The sequence below is a fragment of the Dama dama genome, chromosome 1, assembly GCF_033118175.1.
Source record: "Dama dama isolate Ldn47 chromosome 1, ASM3311817v1, whole genome shotgun sequence".
NCBI lineage: Eukaryota > Metazoa > Chordata > Mammalia > Artiodactyla > Cervidae > Dama > Dama dama.
In genome coordinates this window covers 12,551,670-12,574,133 of record NC_083681.1, presented here as the reverse complement: position 1 = coordinate 12,574,133, position 22,464 = coordinate 12,551,670, and the positions used below count along the sequence as shown (strand labels likewise).

The window sequence follows — 22,464 nt, the reverse complement described above, 5'->3', positions numbered from 1 at the left end:
ACAAGTTAATAACTAAAAGAATGGTACCTATAGGCTGAAACATACAGGACAGTCCATTTTCAAGGCTCCAACCTTTTCCTTTCCTCTTCATGTAGAGATAAAAAGTTGCCAAACAGAGAATAACATTCGTGTTGTTGGTTTATAGGAACACTAAAATCAGACCTAAGTGGACAGATGGGAGAACAAAGGATTCGGGCACCAAGAAGTTTGAAACAACCAACCACGTTCCCTCCCATTTTAGTATAAAAGAAACCTGAAATCTAGCTCTGGTAAGATGATTCTTTGGGACACTAAATCACCATCTCCTCAAACTCTTGGTTTTCTGAATAAAACTATGCAGAAATTGGTTGCCCCAACCACTTGTTGCTTGCCACTATCACTTGCCCCAACAATTCATCTCCTAATTTTTGGTATCATGTGGGAAGCAGTAAAATTTTGACTCAGCAATAATATTACCATTTCTATTTTATTGGCCAGGATGCTGAACCTGAAAACACTGTGAAATTTGTCCAAAATACACACACACACATACACACAATTGTGTTTTTTATTGTGTTATAATCAATTTAACATAAACTTTACCATTTTAAGTTTTTTTTTTTTTTTTTGCTAAATGATCTCCTTTATACCCATGGTATTAAAATCAAGTATCAACTGAAATGTGATGTAGACTGAAGTATAATTCTGTTGGAAACTCAACAAAATCTGCAGCTTTTAATTTTATTATTTCTTATGAAACCTATTTTTTCATGATTTCCTATGAAATTTTAGTCCTGATTTTAAGTGAACTCACTTATTTTTTTATTTCTTATATATTACAAAATGATCACAATAAACCTATTTCCATCTGTCACCATACAAAATTATTACACTGATATTGACTATAGTCTCTATGATGCACATTACATTCTCATGACATTAATTTTGTAACTGAAAGCTGGTACTTCTTATTTTCCTCACCTATTTAACTCATCCCCCCAATTTAATCCTCTCTGCCAACTAGCAGATTGTTTTCTGTGTATGAGTCTGATTCTGTTTTCATGTATTTGTTTGTTCTGATTTGGCTTTATATTCCACATGTGAAATCATATGGTATTTATCTTTCTCTGTCTGACTTATTTTACTTAATTAACTTAACCTATTGCTTCACTCATACTGTCACAAATGGCAAGATTTCACTCTTTTCTTTACTGAGTATACTCTGGGAGATAGTGGAGGACAGAAGAGGCTGATGTGCCGTGCTGCAGTCTATGGGGTTGAAAGAGTTGTAAATGACTCAGTGACTGAATAACAACAACAACATCCCATTATATATATATATATATATATATATATATATATATATATGCACTTATATATATAGATCAATATATAAATATATATACATATATATATTTAGTTTATTTATCAATGAACATTCAGGTTGCTTCTATATCTTGACCACTGTAAATAATGCTTCAGTGAACATAAGGGTACATATATCATTTTGAATCACTGAATTAACCATTTTGCATCACTGAATTAACCATTTTGCTTTCTTTAAGTAAAAACCCAGAAGTAGAATTGGTAGGTTACATGGTTATTCTATTTTTAATTTTTTAAGAGTCCTCCATTCAATATTCCATAATGACTGCACTAATTTACATTTCTACCAACAGTACACAAGTTTCTCATTTTACTACATCCTCACTAACACTTGTTATTTGCTGTTTTTTGATAATAGCCATTAGGACAAGTATGAAGTAATATCTCTTTGTGTTTTTGATTTGCATTTCCCTGATGATTGGTAATGTTGAACACGTTTTCTTATCTGCATGATTCTTTTTTGGAAAAGTCTCTATTCAGGACCTCTGTCAATTTTTTTTTTTTTTTTAACGTTGAGTTGTATTAATTCTTGGTATATTTTGGATATCAACCCCTTATTGACTATACCATCTGCAAGTATCCTCTCCCAGAAACTGCCTCACTAGTTTGTTGATAGTTCCATTCACTGTACAAAAGCTTTTTAGCTTGATGTAGTTTCATTTGTTTTGTTTTGCTTTGTTTTTATTTCCTTTGCTGGAGGAGAAATATTTTAAATTTTGATAAGAGCAATGTCAAACAGTGCACTCCCTATGTTTTCTTCTTGAAGTTTTATGATGTCAAAGGTTACATTTAAGTCTTTGGTGTGAGAAAGTAGTTCAGTCTGATAATTTTGCATGTAGCTCTTCATTATTCACAACCCTATTTATTGAAGTGACTTTCTTTTCCCCACTGTATATCTTGTCTTTTTGTCATAGATTAATTAGCCATATAAGTGTGAATTTATTTCTGGGCTCTCTACTGTATTATGTTGATCAATATGTCTGTTTTTGTGCAGCTACCATGCTGTTTTGATTACTACAGCTTTAGAACATAGCTTGAAGTTAGGAAACATGACACCTCCTGGTTGATTCTTCTTCCTCAAGAGTGTTTTGGTTATTTGGGTTCTTTTGTATTTCCATACCAAATTTTACAATTATTTGTTCTAGTTATGTGAAAAATGCCATTGGTATTTTAATAGGATTTGCAATTGAACCTATAGATTGCCTTAGGGAGTATGATCATTTCAACAATGTTAATTCTTCCAATACCTTGAGAACAGTATATCTTTCCATTTGCTTGTGTTCTGATATTCATCATTTGTGTAAAGGAATATGACAGATTTCTGTATATATATATTCTGTACATTAATTTCTTTTTTTTTTTTTTTCATTTTTTATTTTGTTTGGGTTCTCTCTCTTTTCTTCTTTGTAAGTTTGGCTAGAAGTCTGGCAACTGTATTTATCCTTTTAAAAAATCAACCCTTGGTTTTATTTTTTTCTAGTTTTTAAATTTCCATTTCATTTACTTCCTCTCTAATCTTTATTATTTCCTTCCTTCTGCTTAGGCCTTGTTTGTTCATTTTCCTAATTCTTCTAGATGGTAAGTTTGGTTGTTTATTTGAGATTTTTTGTTCCTTTATGTTCATTCTTTTTTCTTTTCATTTCTTATTTTTTTGTTTTGTTTTGTTTTGTTTTGAGGAAGGTCTATATCACTATGAACTTCCCTCTTACTGCATCATACATATTTTTTATGGCTATATTTTCCAAATATCTTTTATACATCCTGGGAAATAAACAAACCAAAAAAAAAGGTGTTATTCTTTTTATTATATTATTCACTTTAATCTGATAGTAGGAAACCAAACCCATGATTCCTCTGAAGTACGCTTATACATTTTAATGGCATTAGTACATTTACAATGCTGCAAAAATGTCACCACAATTTTCAGAAATTTTTCATTATTCCTAACAGAACCCCTGTGTTTGTGAAACAGTAAGGTCCCATTCCTCTTTCCCTTCAGACTCTGGTACCTTTATTTTGTTTCTCTATGAATTTGTATAGTCTATATAATTAATATAATTATAATCATACACTATTTTTCCTTGTGTGTCTGGCTTATGCCATTTACCATAAAGTTACCAGATTCTTTCATGTTGTAGAATGTATGTATTAGCATTTCTCACTTTTTATGTGTGAATAATATTCCTTTGTATGTATACACACACAATATGTAGTGTAGAAGACCCAAGGTGATTTATCCAATATATTGATGTCTGCTAAGTGTGTATAATAGAAACAGAGATACTATATAAATACAGAAGAATGAGGTAAAAAATAATTTCTATGTTATACCCAAGGCATAAAAACACATATGCTAAAATAAATGGATCTTTATAACTATGTATTGATTTCACTCTCCTCATTAAAATACTATAAGGGATTACCTTGCAATTATAACTTCTTCATACTTTGCCTACCATGATTTTCACATTAAAATTCAAATTCATAAATAATATTACAAAAGATCGATTGAAAACTAATCCATAAACTCTGTAAGAAAATGGAATATGTCTATCAGATGAACCCTAGCATCTCTATAGCAGGACCAGGCACAAAGCTGGCACACAAAATAGTATCTTGAATGCATAAATGAAAGAATGCTCATTGTAAATATTTTTGTGACTTTAATATAGTTACAAATGTACAGATAAGTTACAAGAAGGGTGCAAATAAGTCATATACACTCCTTAAGTAGATTAATAATTAGTTGATCAAAGATAAGATGTTCCATTTATTTTATCTTTAGTTGCCCCCTTGGTGATTAAATTTCTTCTCTTACTTGCTCTTCACTTTCTTTCTGAATCATTTAACCATAAATTGAAGATAATACTGTGCTCTTAAGTTCCAAATACATCAACTTTTTTTTAAAGAACAAAAGGTTCTTTTTCATAACTGTAGCACAATGATCAGAAATAGAGATTTACAATAAAATACTTACCTAATCCACCTTAGACAGTCAAAATTAACTTTTGCAATAATGTTCATAAAAACTGTATTTTCCATGTCCACAATTTAACCTAGTATCACACAACGTATTTAGATATTCTGTCTCTTTACCCTTCATCCTGGTTTATTTTCTCAGCCTATCCTTGTCTTCTATGACCTTTAAAGTTTCAGGAATAGAGACCAGTCATTTTTTAAATGTCATCCAAATCTGGTTTGTCTCATGTTTCTTCAGAACATTCAGAATATTCATTTTGGGCAGGATTATTACAATTTTAACAAGACTAAATACTATAATCCGTCTTTATCATTGCAGTCTTACTTATGTACTCTAGTTGTTTTACCTTCTTCCCATGGAAGAACTCCAGTCCCAATTTCAACTGTCTTTCTGCCTATTCCATGCCTTTATTTCTGTCGCTGAATGTGACTGAGACAAAAATATCTCACAAATTATGCTAAATGATCTTTTTTATTTTCATGCTTCATATATAATGTGTAAAATTATGTTATATTCTCTTTACACTTTAAGACAAAAAAGTTAGTTTTCTAGTCCTGCACTAATGAACATGGTAGAAAAATCTGTTGGATCATAGAAAAAGCAAGAAAATTAAAGAAAAACATCAACTTCTGATTCATTGACTATGCTAAAGTCTTTCACTGTGTGGATCACATCAAACCGTGGAAAATTCTTTTTTTTTTTTCTATTTATTTTTATTAGCTGGAGGCTAATTACTTTACAATATTGTAGTGTTTTTTTGCGAATGTCAGATCACTTTATCTGCCTCCTGAGAAACATGCACACAGATCAAGAAGCATCAGTTAGACTCAGACATGGAACAATGGACTGGTTCCAACTGGGAAAGGAGTACATCAAGGCTGTATATTGTCACTCTGTATATTCAATTTACATGCAGAGTATATGATGCAAATGTGGGCTGGATGAAGCACAAGCTGGAAGAAACATCAATAACCTCATATATGCAGATGACACCACTCATGGCAGAAAGCAATGAGGACTAAAGAGCCTTGATAAAGGTGAAAGAGGGGAGTGAAAAGGGTGGCTTAAAGCTCAACATTCAGAAAACTAAGATCATGGCATCCAGTCCCATCTCTTCATGGCAAACAGATGGGGAACCAGTGGAAACAGCAACAGACTTTCTTTTCTTGGGCTCTAAAATCACTTTAGATAGTAACTGCAGCCATGAAATTAAAAGATGCTTGCTCCTTGGATGAAAGCTATGACCAACCTAGATAGCACATTAATAAGCAGAGACATTACTTTGCCGACAAAGTTCCGTCTAGTCAAAGCCGTGGTTTTTCCAGTGGTCATGTATGGGTGTGAGAGCTGGACCATAAAAAAGGCTGAGGACTGAAGAATTGATGCTTTTGAACTGTGGTGTTGGAGAAGACTCTTGGACTGCAAGGAGATCAAACCAGTCATTCCTAAAGGAAATCAACCTTGAATATACACTGAAAAGACTGATGCTGAAGGTGAAACTCCTGTACTTTGGCCACTTGATGCAAAGAGCTGACTCATTAGAAAAGACCCTGATACTGGGAAAGATTGAAGGCAGAAGGAGAAGGGGATGACAGGGGATGAGATGGTTTGATGGCATCACCGACTCAGTGGACATGAGTTTAAGCAAGCTCCAGAAGTTTATGAAGGACAGAGAAGCCTGGCATGCTGCAGCCCATAGTGGTGCAAAGAGTCGGACACAACTGACTGAACAACAGAAACAAGCTACATGTTGATCATTTGATATGTGACTCAATGGACTGAGGAACTGAATTTCAAAATTCACTTAAGTTTTATTTTAAATTTGTTCATTAAAACTGATTGTCAATTCAGTTACTTGAAAACTTTGAAGTACATTTGGAACAACATGAGTGTGTAAATCTACTCTTTCAACTATAAACTTTATTACTTATAAATGCAAATTAAGTTTTTATTATGAAATTAAGCATATGAATTGAGTGGTGCTATAAATGTAAAATACACACTAACTTTGGAAGACTTTGTACCAAAAGGAAAAAAAAAAAAGACATGAAGAAAACCGCATTTATTTTTTATATTGATTATATTTTGAAATAGTAATGTTCTTGATAAATCAGGATAAATAAAATATATCATAAAGTTAATTTCAGCTTTTTTAAATTTTGTTTTCATTGTTAGTTCCAGAATATTTAAAATTACATATGTGGCTCATTGAATTTCTGTTGGACAGTACTCTCTAGGTCCTCTAAGCGTGTTCTAAGTCCACAAAGAATATTGGTAAGAACTGTGAAATACACATAGAATGTTCAGGGCATGCATGAGGAGAGATTAACTCAGAGTAATGGCAAAACATTTCTTCAATTCACACTGAGAAACTGTTACAGACAACTAAAGAGAAAAGGATTATGTGATGATGTGTTATTCTTTCATTCAGTAAATATTTTGAGACGTTTATATTATGTAAGATATGGGGTGGGCTTCCCAGGTGGCGCTAGTGGAAAAGAACCTGCCTACCAATGCGGGAGACAAGAGATTTGGGTCGATCCCTGGGTCAGGAAGATTCCCTGGAGGAGGGCATGGCAACCCACTTCAGTATTCTTGATGGAGAATTCCCATGGACAGAGATGTCTGGCAGGCTATAGCCTACAGGTTCTCAAAGACTTGGACAAGACAAAGCCAACTTCGCAGACAATGCACGCAAGATACTGGGTACACAAGGATAAATTTGGCAAGGTGTGCTTTTAAAACACATTCAGTATCTGCTCTTTCTTGTATTACAGTTAAAACACAGCCCCTCAGTCACCACCACCTCTTCTCTATTGGATTATGGTAGTTGTTTTTAATTTATATCCATGCTCATCTCTACAATATTTCTCCCATCACCACCACTACCAACACACACACACATTTAGGGTCTGTTTTCAACACTGACTCTCCAGTGATCCATTTGAAAAACAATACAAAAGCATTTCACCATGAAGTAAATATTTCAAAATATTATTTTTTTTTTAAACTGGTGGAAAGTCAGATATCCTGGTACAAATACTTAAGTTATAACATTCAGTAAGCTAAACGGTAATGTCAGCATTTCATCAAGATAATAACATTAAAAACATAATTATAGTGCTTCTGTTGTTAACTAATGCAAATGCATATTTGTTTTGCAAGATCCTTTGAGGAACCAGGATATTGTATTACAAATTTCTACAAGTTAATTAAAGTCTTATTTTGATGGTACATTTGAGATGAAATAATTGAGTCAAAAAGTGAATGACAAGATATAAACATTACTTTTGAAGTGCAAACTAATGAAAGTGACTGACTGAGAGTAAAAATGTTTGTGAAGTTCTGTTTAAAACATTAAGCATCAATTATCAAACATAAAATACTCAGATATAAACATAAACATTATCTAAATTTAAATACATTGGGAAATTTTTCAATGTTTTATATTTATAAAGGTTTCTTTAAAGTCTACAGATATTTTCATGAAGAGGAAGCATACTATTTTCAAGGTACAGAAGACAAGCTGAAGTTTATGTATAACTTTAAAGAAATAATGAACTAATAAATGGGCTATAAAGGTTATGGTAATGATAGGAAATGGAAACCTATGAAGAAGAAGTTTAGTTAATGCAAAACTTACAGAGGAAGTCACAGAATAAATTAATTTTAACATTACATTAATGTCCCTAATTTCACACATATGTATATCAAATGTGTTCGTGTGTGTGTGCGTATAGTTCAGTTAAGTTGCTCAGTCATGTCCAACTCTTTGTGACTCCATGGACGGCAGCACACCAGGCTTCCGTGTCTATCACAAACTCCCGGAGTTTACTCAAACTCATGTCCATTGAGTCAGTGATGCCATCCAACCATTTCATCCTCTGTTGCCCCCTTCTCCTCCTACCCTGAATCCTTCCAAGAATCAGTCTTTTCAAATGAGACAGTTATCCGCATCATGTGGCCAAAGTATTGGAGTTTTAGCTTCAACATTAGCCTTTCCAATGAATATGAATATTCAGGATTGATTTCCTATAGGATGGACTGGTTGGATCTCCTTGCAGTACAAGGGACTCTCAAGATCTTCTCCAACACCACATTTCAAAGGCATCAATTCGTTTGTGCTCCGCTTTCTTTATAGTCCAACTCTCACATCCATACATGACTACTGGAAAAACCATAGCCTTGACTAGATGGACATTTGTTGACAAAGTAATGTCTCTGCATTTTTATATGTTGTCTAGGTTGGTCATAACTTTTCTCCCAAGGAGTAAGCATCTTTGAATTTATGGTTGCAATCACCATCTGCAGTGCTTTTAGAGCCCAAATAAATAAAGTCTGCCACTGTTTCCACTGTTTCCGCATCTATTTGCCATGAAGTGATGCGACCAGATACCATGATCTTAGTTTTCTGAATGTTGAGCTTTAAGCCAACTTTTTCACTCTCCTCTTTCACTTTCATCAAGAGTCTCTTTAGTTTCTCTTCACTTTCTGCCATAAGGGTGGTGTTATGTGCATATCTGAGATTATTGATATTTCTCCCTGCATTCTTGATTCCAGCTTGTGCTTCATCCAGCCCAGCATTTCTCATGATGTACTCCACATATAAGTTAAAGTTTCGGAGTGACAATATACACTTTTGACATACTCCTTTTCCTATTTGGAAGCAGTCTGTTATTCTATGCCCAGTTCTAACTGTTGCTTCCTGACCCACATACAGATTTTTCAAGAGGTAGGTCAGGTGGTCTGGCATTCCTGTCTCTTTCAGAATTTTCCACAATTTGTTGGGATACACACAATCAAAGGCTTTGGCATAGTCAATAAAGCAGAAGTAGATGTCTTCCTGGAACTCTCTTGCTTTTTTGATGATCCAATGGATGTTGGCTATTTGATATCTGGTCCCTTTGGCCTTTCTAAAACCAGCTGGAACATTTGGAAGTTCACGGTTCAAATACTGTTGAAGCCTGGCTTGGAAAATTTTGAGTATTACTTTACTAGTGTGTAAGATGGGTGTCATTGTGTGGTAGTTTGAGCATTCTTTGACATTGCCTTTCTTTGGGATTGGAATGAAAACTGAACTTTTCCAGTCCTGTGGCCACTGCTGAGTTTTCCAAATTTGCTGGCATATTGAGTGCAGCACTTTCACAGCATAATCTTTTAGGATTTGAAATAGCCCAACTGGAATTCCATCACCTCCACTAGCTTTGTTTGTAGCGATGCTTCCTACAGCCCACTTGACTTCACATTCTAGGATGTCTGGCTCTAGGTGAGTGATCACACCATCATGATTATCTGGGTCGTGAAAATCTATTTTGTCTAGTTTTTTCTGTGTATTCTTGCCACCTCTTCTTAATATCTTCTGATTCTATTAGGTCCATACCATTTCTGTCCTTTATTGAGCCCTTCTTTGCATAAAATGTTTCCTTGGTGTTTTTAAATTCTTATGAAGAGAACTCTTTTCTTTCCCATTCTATTGGTTTCCTCTATTTCTTTGCACTGATCATTGAGGAAGGCTTTCTTATTTCTCCTTGCTCTTCTTTGGAACTCTACATTCACATAGATATATCTTTCTTTTTCTCCTTTGCTTTTTGCTACTCTTCATTTCACAGCTATCTGTAAGGCCTCCTCAGATGGCCATTTTCCTTTTTTGCATTTCTTTTTCTTGGCGTTGGTCTTACTCCCTGTCTCCTGTGCAATGCCACAAACCTCTGCCCATAGTTCATCAGGCTCTCGGTCTATCAGGTATAGTCCCTTAAATTTATTTCTAACTTACACTGTACGATCATAAGGGATTCAATTTAGGTCATACCTGAATGGTCTAGTGGTTTTCCGTAAGTCTGAATTTGGTAATAGTGAGTTTATGATCTGAGCCACTGTCAGCTACCAATCTTGTTTTTGCTGACTGTATAGAGCTTCTCCTTCTTTGGCTGCAAATAATATGATCAATCTGATTTCAGTATGGACCATCTGGTGAGGTCCATGTGTAGAGTCTTCTCTTGTGTTGTTGGAAGAGGGTGTTTGCTATGACCAGTGCATTCTCTTGGAACAACTCTATTAGCCTTTGCCCTGATTAATTCTGTATTCTAAGGCTAAATTTGCCTGTTCCTCCAGGTGTTTCTTGACTTCCTACTTTTGTATTTCAACTCCTTATGATGAAAAGAGCATCTTATTTGGGTGTTAGTTCTAGAAGGTCTTATAGGTCTTCATAGAATTGTTCAACTTCAGCTTCTTCAGCATTACTGTTTGGGGCATAGACTTGGATTACCATGATATTGAATGGTTTGCCTTGGAAATGAACAGAGATCATTCTGTCGTTTTTGAGATTTTATCCAAGTACTGCATTTTAGACTCTTTTGTTGACTATGATGGCTACTACATGTCTACTAAGGCATTCCTGACCACAGTAGTAGATATAATGATCATCTGAGTTAAATTCACCCACTCCATTCCATTTTAGTTCACTGATTCCTAAAATGTCGATGTTCACCCTTGCCATCTCATTTTACCACTTTCATTTTGCCTTGAATCATGGACCTAACATTTCAGGTTCCTATTTAATATTACTCTTTACAGCATAGGACCTTGTTTCCATCACCAGCCACACCTATAACTGGGTGTTGTTGTTGTTTGGTTCCATCTCTTCATTGTTTCTGGAGTTATTCTCCACTGATCTCCAGTAGTATATTGGGCACCTACTGACCTGGAGAGTTCATCTTTCACTAACCTATCTTTTTGCCTTTTCATACTGTTCATGGAGTTCTCAAGGCAAGAATACTGAAGTGGTTTGCCATTCCCTTCTCCAGTGGACCACATTTTGTCAGGTATATATATATAGTTAAAGATAGATATAGATAGATAAATAATCACCACTCAAAAAAATTATATTAGCTTCTCAGAGTCTTCTTTTTATATCTCTTCTAGTCACTTTACTCATTTCAGAGAGTTATCATTACTTTGACTTATAACAACATAGATTAGTTTTGCTTATTTTTATATTGGATAAAAATTGGGTTAGTACATACTTCTTTAAAAAATGCACACTTCCTTCATTCAACATTTAATTATGAATTTCAACATAATGTTGCTCTATAGTGTTCTATTCTTTAAATATATTATAATTTGTTTATCCATTCAAACACTAGTGGATATTTGGACAATTTCCAGTTTGGTGGCATCTGTAAATAGGGGTACTATAAACACTATAGTTCATATTTATGTGTGTGTAATACATATATATATTTACACACACACATGTGTGTGTGTGTATACACATATTTATAATGCTTTGGGGCTTCCCTTGAGCCTCAGCTGGTAAAGAATCCACCTGCCATGTGGAGAATACTCAGGTTCAATCCCTGGGTCAGGAAGATCCCCTGGAGAAGGGAAAGGCTTCCCACTCCAGTATTCTGGCCTGGATAATTCCATGGACTGTATAGTGCATGGGGTCACAAAAAGTTGGACACGATTGAGTGACTTTCACAATAATGCTATTAGGCATATTACCAGGATTGTATATTTGATAAGACAACTATCTTGAGTACTATTGATTGTAGTTGGTGGGATAGTAGAATCTATGTAAGAATTAATTATTGGGAATCATTTAGAAGGATATCAGCAAATGTTTAATAAATGCTTGTTAGTAGTAGTAGAAGTAGTACGTCAAATTAACAGAACAAATGCCTTTTCACAATATAGCAAAGAGGTTAAATATTTGAACTCTAGACATAAATAGACCTCAGTCAGACTCTCTTCTGTGTCATGTCCAAGATGAGTGATGTTGAAGTAAAATATTTAATAATTGTCATTTTCCTTACCTCACTGGAAAATTTACAAACCATAGATTGTTGTGAGTGATGAAGAAGAAATTAAATGTAAAGACTTAGCACAGCAAAATTTGTAATGAATATTCAATAACTATTAGTATTTATTAGTACATTATGCAATTAATAGAGCAGCTAAGATTATTATCATTTACTAACACTGTCTTTGTAATGTAAGGAGTTTAAACAGAGGCTATGCTTAATATTTTACCTCTATCTCTGAACACAAGGATGTGTTGTCCAAGAAACCAACTATCTCTTAGCAAATCAATGTCTCAGTTCCCTTCTAACTTGGAACTTTTTCAGAGGCAATGCTGGATCCTTTTGAGCTTCTGGGTCAGATGATAATAACCAGGTACCAGAGAGTTAATGTAAAGTGACTAGAGTCAATAACAATCTTATTTGTTTGACTTTAAAATGCATGAAAGACAAGGTTGCTTATCACGCTAAAATTAATATGGAGTGAGTCTGAAAGTAGAGACTCAAAACACTCAGCATTACTGAGAAGTATATCTCAGGGCTTATAAGCTAATTAAAATTCTGCTTAAACTTATATTTCAAATGACTATATTTAAACTAAACTCACTTGAAACAAAGAGGCATAATTCTTTATTTAACTAAAGCTCACTGTTGCATTTTCTCAAGGAAACATCCATAATGTGATGTTCTTTAGAACAAATCCCTGGGTTTTATTAAGGTACTAAAAATACCAATATATGTGACAGTGGATTTTCTAAGAGAAAGGGATTTTTTTTTCTCCTTTACACTAATAAAAAATGAGGCATACATATTTCTTGAAGGAATTTATGTGGAAAAAATAAACACAACTCCTAGAGTATATCTTATTTCTATAGCTGCCAAATCTTTCTATCAGCTTTCTCACTGACAGAAATGCAGCTATTCCTAGACAAGGTTGGTTTTTAACTAAACATTCTTGGTCTTTGCAAGTGAAAAATGAGCTAATGGGAATATATTCATATCAACACATCAGAATTTTCTTTCTAAAATCTGCTACTAATGATTGATTGTTTGCACTAATCTTGTATAGAAGGGTTAAGTAAGAGCTATTACAATATATTAGGCACAGATATTCTATGCTAATAATGGTTTTCAAAAGCACACAGGACATTCAAAAAATGTCATATTCAAGCTAGCAGTTCATGCATGGATTTCCAAATCTCTCTCTAATAGTTATTTTTTAATCTTAATTAATTTAACCCTACTTGGTAAAGCGTCTGCCTGCAATGCGGGAGACCCAGGATGGATCCCTGGGTCGGGAAGATCCCCTGGAGAAGGAAATGGCAATCCACTCCAGTACTCTTGCCTGGAAAATTCCATGGACTGAGAAGCCTGATAGGCTACAGTCAATGGGGTTGCAAAGAATTGGACACGACTGAGCGACTTCACTTCAAAGATAACTACAGAATGAAGGCACATGTCCACATTTTAGGTGGTATGCAATGTATGTCATTATCTTTTCTTAATGAATCCCTTGAGAATGGACCTATTCTAAGAAATGTCATTCCTGTTTTTCATTATAGTTTGTCCAACGTTAATGAGAAATTCTATAGGGAATATTTACCTCTTACAATAATAATCACCTATGGCAACTGAATTTCTTTGTTAAACAATAAAACCTAGAAGTTTTCCAATAATCCAATTCATTACTAAAAAAAAAAAAAAAAAGGCATCACAAAAAAATATTTCTTAAGGCTTACCACTAACTTCAAAAGGAAGTTGAGTAAATACATGAAAGATCCCTTATGCATATGTGAGGTTCTCTATATTACATTATTCTTCCTTCCTGTTCTTGTGTCCTACTTAAATACTGCTTACAGTAGATTTGAGAAGTGATCATATCTAAGGCCCAAATATCCTATTTCTATGGCTCAGAGACTCTTAGAAAAAATTACATTTGACTCTTCCATCTTAATTCACAAGTGAATCCCGAGGAACCTAAACATCACCTCATCAAACTTCAGTGAATGAAAAGTTAAAAATATTCCTTTTTCTCCCTCCCTCCCTGCCACTCATGGAATATTTTCAGCTTTAGGCTTTATTTGGTTATTCATTTGTTCATTCATTCATTCATTTTTCCCACCAACTCAACAGGTCATCAGGAAGCTCCTCTATCCAACACAGATGACACTGGAAAGGAGAACTGCAAGGAGAAGAACTTGATGTTTTATGACCATCCTCATCTAAATTGAACTGTCACATGCAAGGAAGTATTAGGGCTAATGTACAATTTAGAGCTAGAGTTAGCAAAATAGTCTCTTGTTCAAAAAACAATGACAAAAGAGGCTCTTTCAAAGGCAAGATTACTTGAGGTTGTTGTGGCCTAATAATGTACATACTAAATAATTTCTCTCTGATAATGTGTTGCTTCACATGGGCAATAACTTAATCTGTGAAAGTCATACATAATCTGATACTATAATTTGAAGCTTCCTCACATGCCGGAGCCTGCCAGCAAACGAACTGGTGGAGAACGCAATTACCAGAGTACCTAGGAAATAAGACTCAGAAAGATGGGGTTGAGAGGGACGGAGTCAGCTTGCGTCTGACTCCGACAACTTTACTGAGGAATACCACGCCTATATATACGCTGACAGGAGTTACTAAGAATAGATCGAGGGTTTGCATACGTGCAGAGCTACAGATGTTTTAAATTCCTACACTTAAGATCAGGAAAGCATTACCCTAGTGCCCAACATGATTAAGATCAATAGAACATTAACTAGATAGAAAACAGGCTTCAAGCATGACGAGTTTATCAGCACCAGGAAAACAGGCGAAAGGTCACAGGGGTGTTTTTTCCCTGAAGGAGACAAATGCCAGTCTATACTTTAACAAGAAGGGGTGGCAGGACAAAGAGAGATCTTTTGTTCTCTCTTAGGGCCGTAAGGGGCCTGTACGTTCAGGCCGGCTCCCTGCACTCACAGATATCAGTTTAGTTCAGTTCAGTCACTCACTTGTGTCTAATTCCTTGCAAACCCATGGACTGCAGCACGCCAGGCTTTCCTGTCCATCACCAACTCCCGGAGTTTACTCAAAGTCATTTCCATTGAGTCTGTGATGCCATCCAACCATCTCATCCTCTATCATCCCTTTCTCCTCCTGCCTTCGATATTTCCCAGCATCGGGGTCTTTCCCAATAAGTCAGTTCTTCACATCAGATGGCCAATCAGCATCAGTCCTTCCAATGAATATTCAGTACTGATTTCCTTTAGGATGGACTGGTTTGATCTCCTTGCAGCCCAAGGGACTCCCAAGAGTCTTCTCCAACACCACAGTTCAAAAGCATCAGTTCTTTGGTCCTCAGCTTTCTTTACAGTCCAACTCTCACATCCATACATGACTACTGGAAAAACGATAGCTTTGGATGGGCCTTTCTTGGCAATGTGATGTCTTTGCTTTTTAGCATGTTTTTCTAGGTTGGTCATAGCTTTTCTTCCAAAGATATAGCTTCACATTTTTTCCCAAATGACACTATCCTGCTTATTATTTGTATAGAGTAGAAAACAAAATCATTGTTTATCACCTGCAGCTGAAGGAAAATATTATGTATATTAACACTTAAAAGGAACTCCTAGAGGAGAACATAGGCAAAACACTCTCCGACATAAATCAAAGCAAGATCCTCTATGACCCACCTCCCAGAATATTGGAAATAAAAGCAAAACTAAACAAATGGGACCTAATGAAACTTAAAAGCTTTTGCACTACAAAGGAAACTATAAGTAAGGTGAAAAGACAGCCCTCAGATTGGGAGAAAATAATAGCAAATGAAGAAACAGACAAAGGATTAATCTCAAAAATATACAAGCAACTCCTGCAGCTCAATTCCAGAAAAATAAATGACCCAATCAAAAAATGGGCCAAAGAACTAAACAGACACTTCTCCAAAGAAGACATACAGATGGCTAACAAACACATGAAAAGATGCTCAACATCACTCATTATTAGAGAAATGCAAATCAAAACCACAATGAGGTACCATTACACGCCAGTCAGGATGGCTGCTATCCAAAAGTCTACAAGCAATAAATGCTGGAGAGGGTGTGGAGAAAAGGGAACCCTCTTACACTGTTGGTGGGAATGCAAACTAGTACAGCCGCTATGGAAAACAGTGTGGAGATTTCTTAAAAAACTGGACATAGAACTGCCATATGACCCAGCAATCCCACTTCTGGGCATACACACTGAGGAAACCAGATCTGAAAGAGACACGTGCACCCCAATGTTCATCGCAGCACTGTTTATAATAGCCAGGACATGGAAGCAACCTAGATGCCCATCAGCAGATGAATGGATAAGGAAGCTGTGGTACATATACACCATGGAATATTACTCAGCCATTAAAAAGAATTCATTTGAACCAGTCCTAATGAGATGGATGAAGCTGGAGCCCATTATACAGAGTGAAGTAAGCCAGAAAGATAAAGAACATTACAGCATACTGACACATGTATATGGAATTTAGAAAGGTGATAACGATAACCCTATATGCAGAACAGAAAAAGAGACAGAGAAATACAGAACAGACTTTTGAACTCTGTGGGAGAATGTGAGGGTGGGATATTTCAAAAGAACAGCATGTATACTATCTATGGTGAAACAGATCACCAGCCCAGGAGGGATGCACGAGACAAGTGCTCCGGCCTGGTGCACTGGGAAGACCCAGAGGAATCGGGTGGAGAGGGAGGTGGGAGGGGGGATCGGGATTGGGAATACATGTAAATCCATGGCTGATTCATATCAATGTATGACAAAACCCACTGGAAAAAAATAATAATAATAATAATAATAAAAAAAAAAGAAACTACAAAAGACCATTTCATTTATCTCAAAAAAAAAAAAAAAAAAAGGATGCACATTTAATTAAATATGTTAAATGCACAAAATAATAGGCAATAACTTTTTATATCACAAGAATCTATGCTCATAATCCTCAGAAAAACTAATTGTCATCTGATATATCTATTTAATGTTTATATTGAAAATATTGGTCTTATATTGGGAATGCATCTTATGAATATTAAATATATCTGTTATATATGTTATGAATGAATTTTTTAGCTATTCATCAAATGATGCCTCAGGAGTTTTCTCTTCTAAATGAGAGTTGGTGAGTGTAGAAAGCAGATTAACTTCTCATCTGTGTTATTCTGAGTCAAATTGCATGGTATGTTCCTCTTTGTGAGTAACTAGTGTTCTCTGCATATCCTGGAAAGGACATACATTTGTTTATTTTAATTGCAGATGTAGAATGCTCTATTTCCAGACCTGAAATGTATAGGCTTAAAAAATGATGTATTTATAATTAAAGGAATATTTTAAGGTTAAAACGCATGATTCATCACCTCACAGCAGTTCATTTTGGCCTCATCTGGAAGGCTTTTAGGTGAAGACCAGCTAATTGAGCTAAACAATGTCCACTCTTCTCCACTATCACAGTGGTGTGCTGACAGTTTCCTTTCATCACACTCTGAATGTTGGCATGTCTGTCATGAGACATTAAGGATTCATGGATTCCCAAGAATTCCTTCACAATCCTTTCTTTCTTCCTATAATGTCCGTTCTGTTTGTCTCTGAGTTTCTCTACTAGTAAGATAATCACAGATGCCCTGCTGCTGCTAAGTCGCTTCAGTTGTGTCCAACTCTGTGTGACCCCATAGATGGCAGCCCACCAGGCTCCTCTGTCCCTGGGATTCTCCTGGCAAGAATACTGGAGTGGGTTGCCATTTTCTTCTCCAATGCATGCGTGAAAGCTAAGTCACTTCAGTTGTGTCCGACTCTGTGCGACCCCATGGACAGCAGCCCACCAGGCTCCTCCAGCCATGGAATTCTCCAGGCAAGAATACTGGACTGGGTGGCCATTTCCTTCTCCAACAGATGCTCTAGATCCCACAAAAAAAAAAAAAAAAATCTGTAACTGAAAACATTGCCAAAGGAAGATGAGCTTCCAGAATTTTATGGACTTCAATATCAGAATTATTAAAATTAATACCAAAATACCAAGTTTTCCCTAATATCCATACACATAAGGAAAACATTTAAGAAAAAAAACTTCCAAATACCATCCGTGTATTTAATTTGCAATAAAATTGGACATTAAAAAAATTTTTTTTAAATAAATAAAATAGGACATTTAAAGATAATTAGGTTAAAAAAAGCTCATATATAATAACTAAATCCGCATAATATGAGGAAAGTTTAACAAAATAGGATATTTATGTAACTCCATGGCTGATTCATGTCAATGTATGACAAAACCCACTGCAATGTTGTGAAGTAATTAGCCTCCAACTAATAAAAATAAATGAAAAAAAAAAAAAAAGCACTCAGAAAAAAAAAAAAATAGGATACTTAGAAGGAATACATAACAAGGTATGTTTAAAAAATATTCTATAATTGTTTTAAAGTTGTGGAAGGAAGATGTCAAAAACATTTCAATCACAGACACATACAAATTATTTGTAGTTCTTGTTTGATCAGGAGTATTTTAGGTGTGCTGATAAATAAGTAAAAGTAAATTATGTGACAATAATCTAGATATTCCATTTGATTTCACAGTGGAAAACTCTTAAGAGGACAGAGACAATTGTTAAAAAAAAAAAATGACTTCTGCTTTATTGACTATGCCAAAGCCTTTGACTGTGTGGAACACAACAAACTGTGGAAAATTCTTAAAGAGATGCGAATATAAGGTCCACCTTACCTGCCTCCTGAGAAATCTTTATGCAGGTCAAGAAGCAACAGTTAGAACTGGACGTGGAACAACAGACTGGTTCCAAAATGGAAAAGAAATATGTCAGGGCTGTATATCATCACTCTGCTTATTTAACTTATACAGAGTACATCACATGAAATGCTGGGCTCGATGAAGCACAAGTTAGAATGAAGATCAACGGGAGAAATATCAATAACTTCACATATGCAGATGACATCACCCTTATGGCTGAATGTGAACAGAAACGAAGAGCCTCATGATGAAAGTGAAAGAGGAGAGTGAAAACACCCAGTGTTCAAAAAACAAAGATCATGGTCTCTGGTCCCATCACTTCATGGCAAATAGATGGGGAAACAATGGAAACAGTGATAGGCTTTCTTTTGGGGGGCTCCAAAATCACTGTGGACAGTGACTGCAGTCATGAAATAAAAAGATGCTTGCTCCTTGGAAAAAAAGTTATGACAAACCTAGACACATATTACAAATCAGAGACATCACTCTGTAATCAAAGGTCTGTAAAATCAAAGCTATGGTTTTTCCAGTAGTCACATACAGATGTAAGAGCTGGACCATAAATAAGGCTGAATGCTGAACAACTGTAGTGTTGAATTGTAGTGTTGGAGAAGACTCTTGAGACTCCCTTGGACAGCAAGATCAAACCAGTCAAACCTAAACGAAATCAACTCTGAATATTGATTGGAAGGACTGGTGCTGAAGCTGAAGTTTCAATATTTTGGTCTTCTGATGCGAAGAACCAACTCATTGAAAAAGACCCTGATGCTGAGAAAGATTGAGGAGAAGGGGGTAAAAGAGGATGAGATAGTTGGATGGTGTCATAGATTCAAAGGACATGAGTTTGAGCAAACGCAGGCAGATATTGAAGATCAGAGAATCCTGGTGTGCTGCAGTTCATGGGATCACAAAGATTCAGAAACAAATGAAGGACTGGACAACAACAACACCTAAAGGGGCATAAAGCAGAAGCTGTGCATCTGATCCTGGATTTAGCCCAAAGAAAGAATGGATGGCTGCCCAACTCTGCTTATGAACAAGGCTGAAAATGTTTTACAAGTACCTCCGATGAGTGTATATGATGTACCAACATTTTATACAATATAGATTGCAAAGCCAGTTGGAAAGTATATTCAAGTATGCACTGCTATGCCTTGCATGCACTGAAAGTCTGACAGCATACTGGAGGCCATTAAGAAAAAAAAAAAAAAAAAAAAAAACTTGAAATAAAGATTGGAGAGACTATACCTGACAAACTTTTCACTCTTATAGAAGTAGAATGTTTAGGGACCTGTGTAAATCCACCAATGGTTCAAATAAATGACAACTACTAGGAGAATCTGACACTTAAGGATTTTAAAGAAACTATTAATGAACTCAAGGCTGGCAGAATCCCAAAATCTGGGCCAAGGAGTGAATGCATCTCATGTGAATCAGCGAGAGGTCTTACCTGTTTAACTGAACCATCTAAAGGACCTGGGTTTCTTATACAACCAGGCCTTTAATTTATATTTGACTGTATAATTATTTCAACTGGAGAAATAAAGTATGAATCTCCTAAAAAAAAGGTAAAAAACACTTGGCAGAATATATAATTTGCAGAAAATTGAGGTACATGTAGTGAGGTTCTTAGTTCAGTGGGCATAAAGAACATAATATTTAAAAATATTTTCATATTCAATCTGTCATTTGATCTATATCACCCCAACCACTGAATTTGCATAGAAAATTATTTTCTATGTATTTTAAATTGGATTTTTTTAAGTCATAAGTCATTTTCTCAAAATCTAAGCTTTATTCAAAAGAATTTCCAAATTTCCCAAATCCACATTTTAATATGAAGAATCGGACCTAAGATTCTTAAACTTATAACTTTACAATTATTAGCAAAGTCATATAATTTAGCAAAACTGGAAACAGGGAGAGCCTTTTCTTTGCAGCAAAGTGGGAGACACCAGGAAGTAAGGCCAGAAATGAAGTACAAGAGAGAAAATACAACCAGAATCAGATTTGAAGATTCTGACTTGTGCCTTGATTTAAAATGTTTAAACAGTAGATTGAGGTTCAGTAACACTTTGAACACAGATATTTACCCTTCACATAATGACCTTGTTGAAAAAAATATTTGAAATATCCTACAAGAAATCTCTAGATTGCTTGTTGCATCAGAAGTGTATAGTGATCCTAAGGAAGAACATTCAGAAATTCTTTCATATTGTGTATAAACTCACTATACTGGAAAATAAGGGGAAAGAGTGAAGCATTTATCATGTGGCTCCTATATGAGCATTACTAATAAGTAAAAATGCTGGACTGGAAGAAGCACAAGCTGGAATCAAGATTGCTGGGAGAAATATCAATAACCTCAGATATACAGATGACACCCTTATGGCAGAAAGTGAAGAGGAACTAAAAAGCCTCTTGATGAAAGTGAAAGAGGAGAGTGAAAAAGTTGACTTAAAGCTCAACATTCAGAAAACTAAGATCATGGCATCTGGTCCCATCACTTCATGGGAAATAGATGGGGAGACAGTGGAAACAGTGTCAGACTTTATTTTTTTGGGCTCCAAAATCACTGCAGATGGTGACTGCAGCCATGAAATTAAAAGATGCTTACTCCTTGGAAGGAAATTTATGACCAATCTAGACAGCATATTAAAAAGCAGAGACATTACTTTGCCAACAAAGGTCCGTCTAGTCAAGGCTATGGTTTTTCCACTGGTCATGTATGGATGTGAGAGTTGGACAGTGAAGAAAGCTGAGCACCAAAGAATTGATGCTTTTGAACTGTGGTGTTGGAGAAAAATCTTGAGAATCCCTTGGACTGCAAGCAGATCCAACCAGTCCATTCTAAAGGAGATCAGTCCTGGGTGTTCATTGGAAGGACTGATGCTGAAGCTGAAACTCCAGTACTTCGGCCACCTCATGGGAAGTGTTGACTCATTGGAAAAGACCCTGATGCTGGGAGGGATTGGGGGCAGGAGGAGAAGGGGACGACAGAGGATGAGATGGCTGGATGGCATCACCAACTCGATGGACATGAGTTTGAGCAAACTCCGGGAGTTGGTGATGGACAGGGAGGCCTGGCGTGCTGCGATTCATGGGGCTGCAAAGAGTCAGCCACGACTGAGTGACTGAACTGAACTGAACTGAATAAGTACAAAAGAGTAGATCAGAAGTTTCTTTTGTGGAAACATTTCATCCTTTGTTCTTTTATTTCTGCTGTCTGTATCATCCTTTACTTTTCATGGCAGATAACAATCACATGTTGACATTTGACGAGTTTTCTCAGTTTGCTTCCTGCCAACAGTTTTTAGGGCTGAAATAAGCTCTTCACTTTGTACTCAGTGTCCAAGATGACAGTATTTCCAATATAATTCCAATATAATTCTCTCCAATGTAATTCAATATAATTCTCCAATAACATCCAATATTTTGGATATCTTCCAAATCATTTGAGGTTTTGCCCCATTTAACACAAAGGTTTATATATGTTTTCCATTCCCATTCCTATATGACGTAGATTGTATTAATAATGAGAAACAAAATCT

General features: G+C 35.6%; 1 pseudogene; it reads left to right on the top strand.

Moving 5' to 3' along the window:
* The window catches only part of LOC133064645 (NADH dehydrogenase [ubiquinone] flavoprotein 2, mitochondrial-like), a 38,201-nt pseudogene extending 17,783 nt beyond the window's left edge, over positions 1-20,418 (top strand).
* The last annotated feature ends 2,046 nt before the right edge of the window (positions 20,419-22,464 follow it).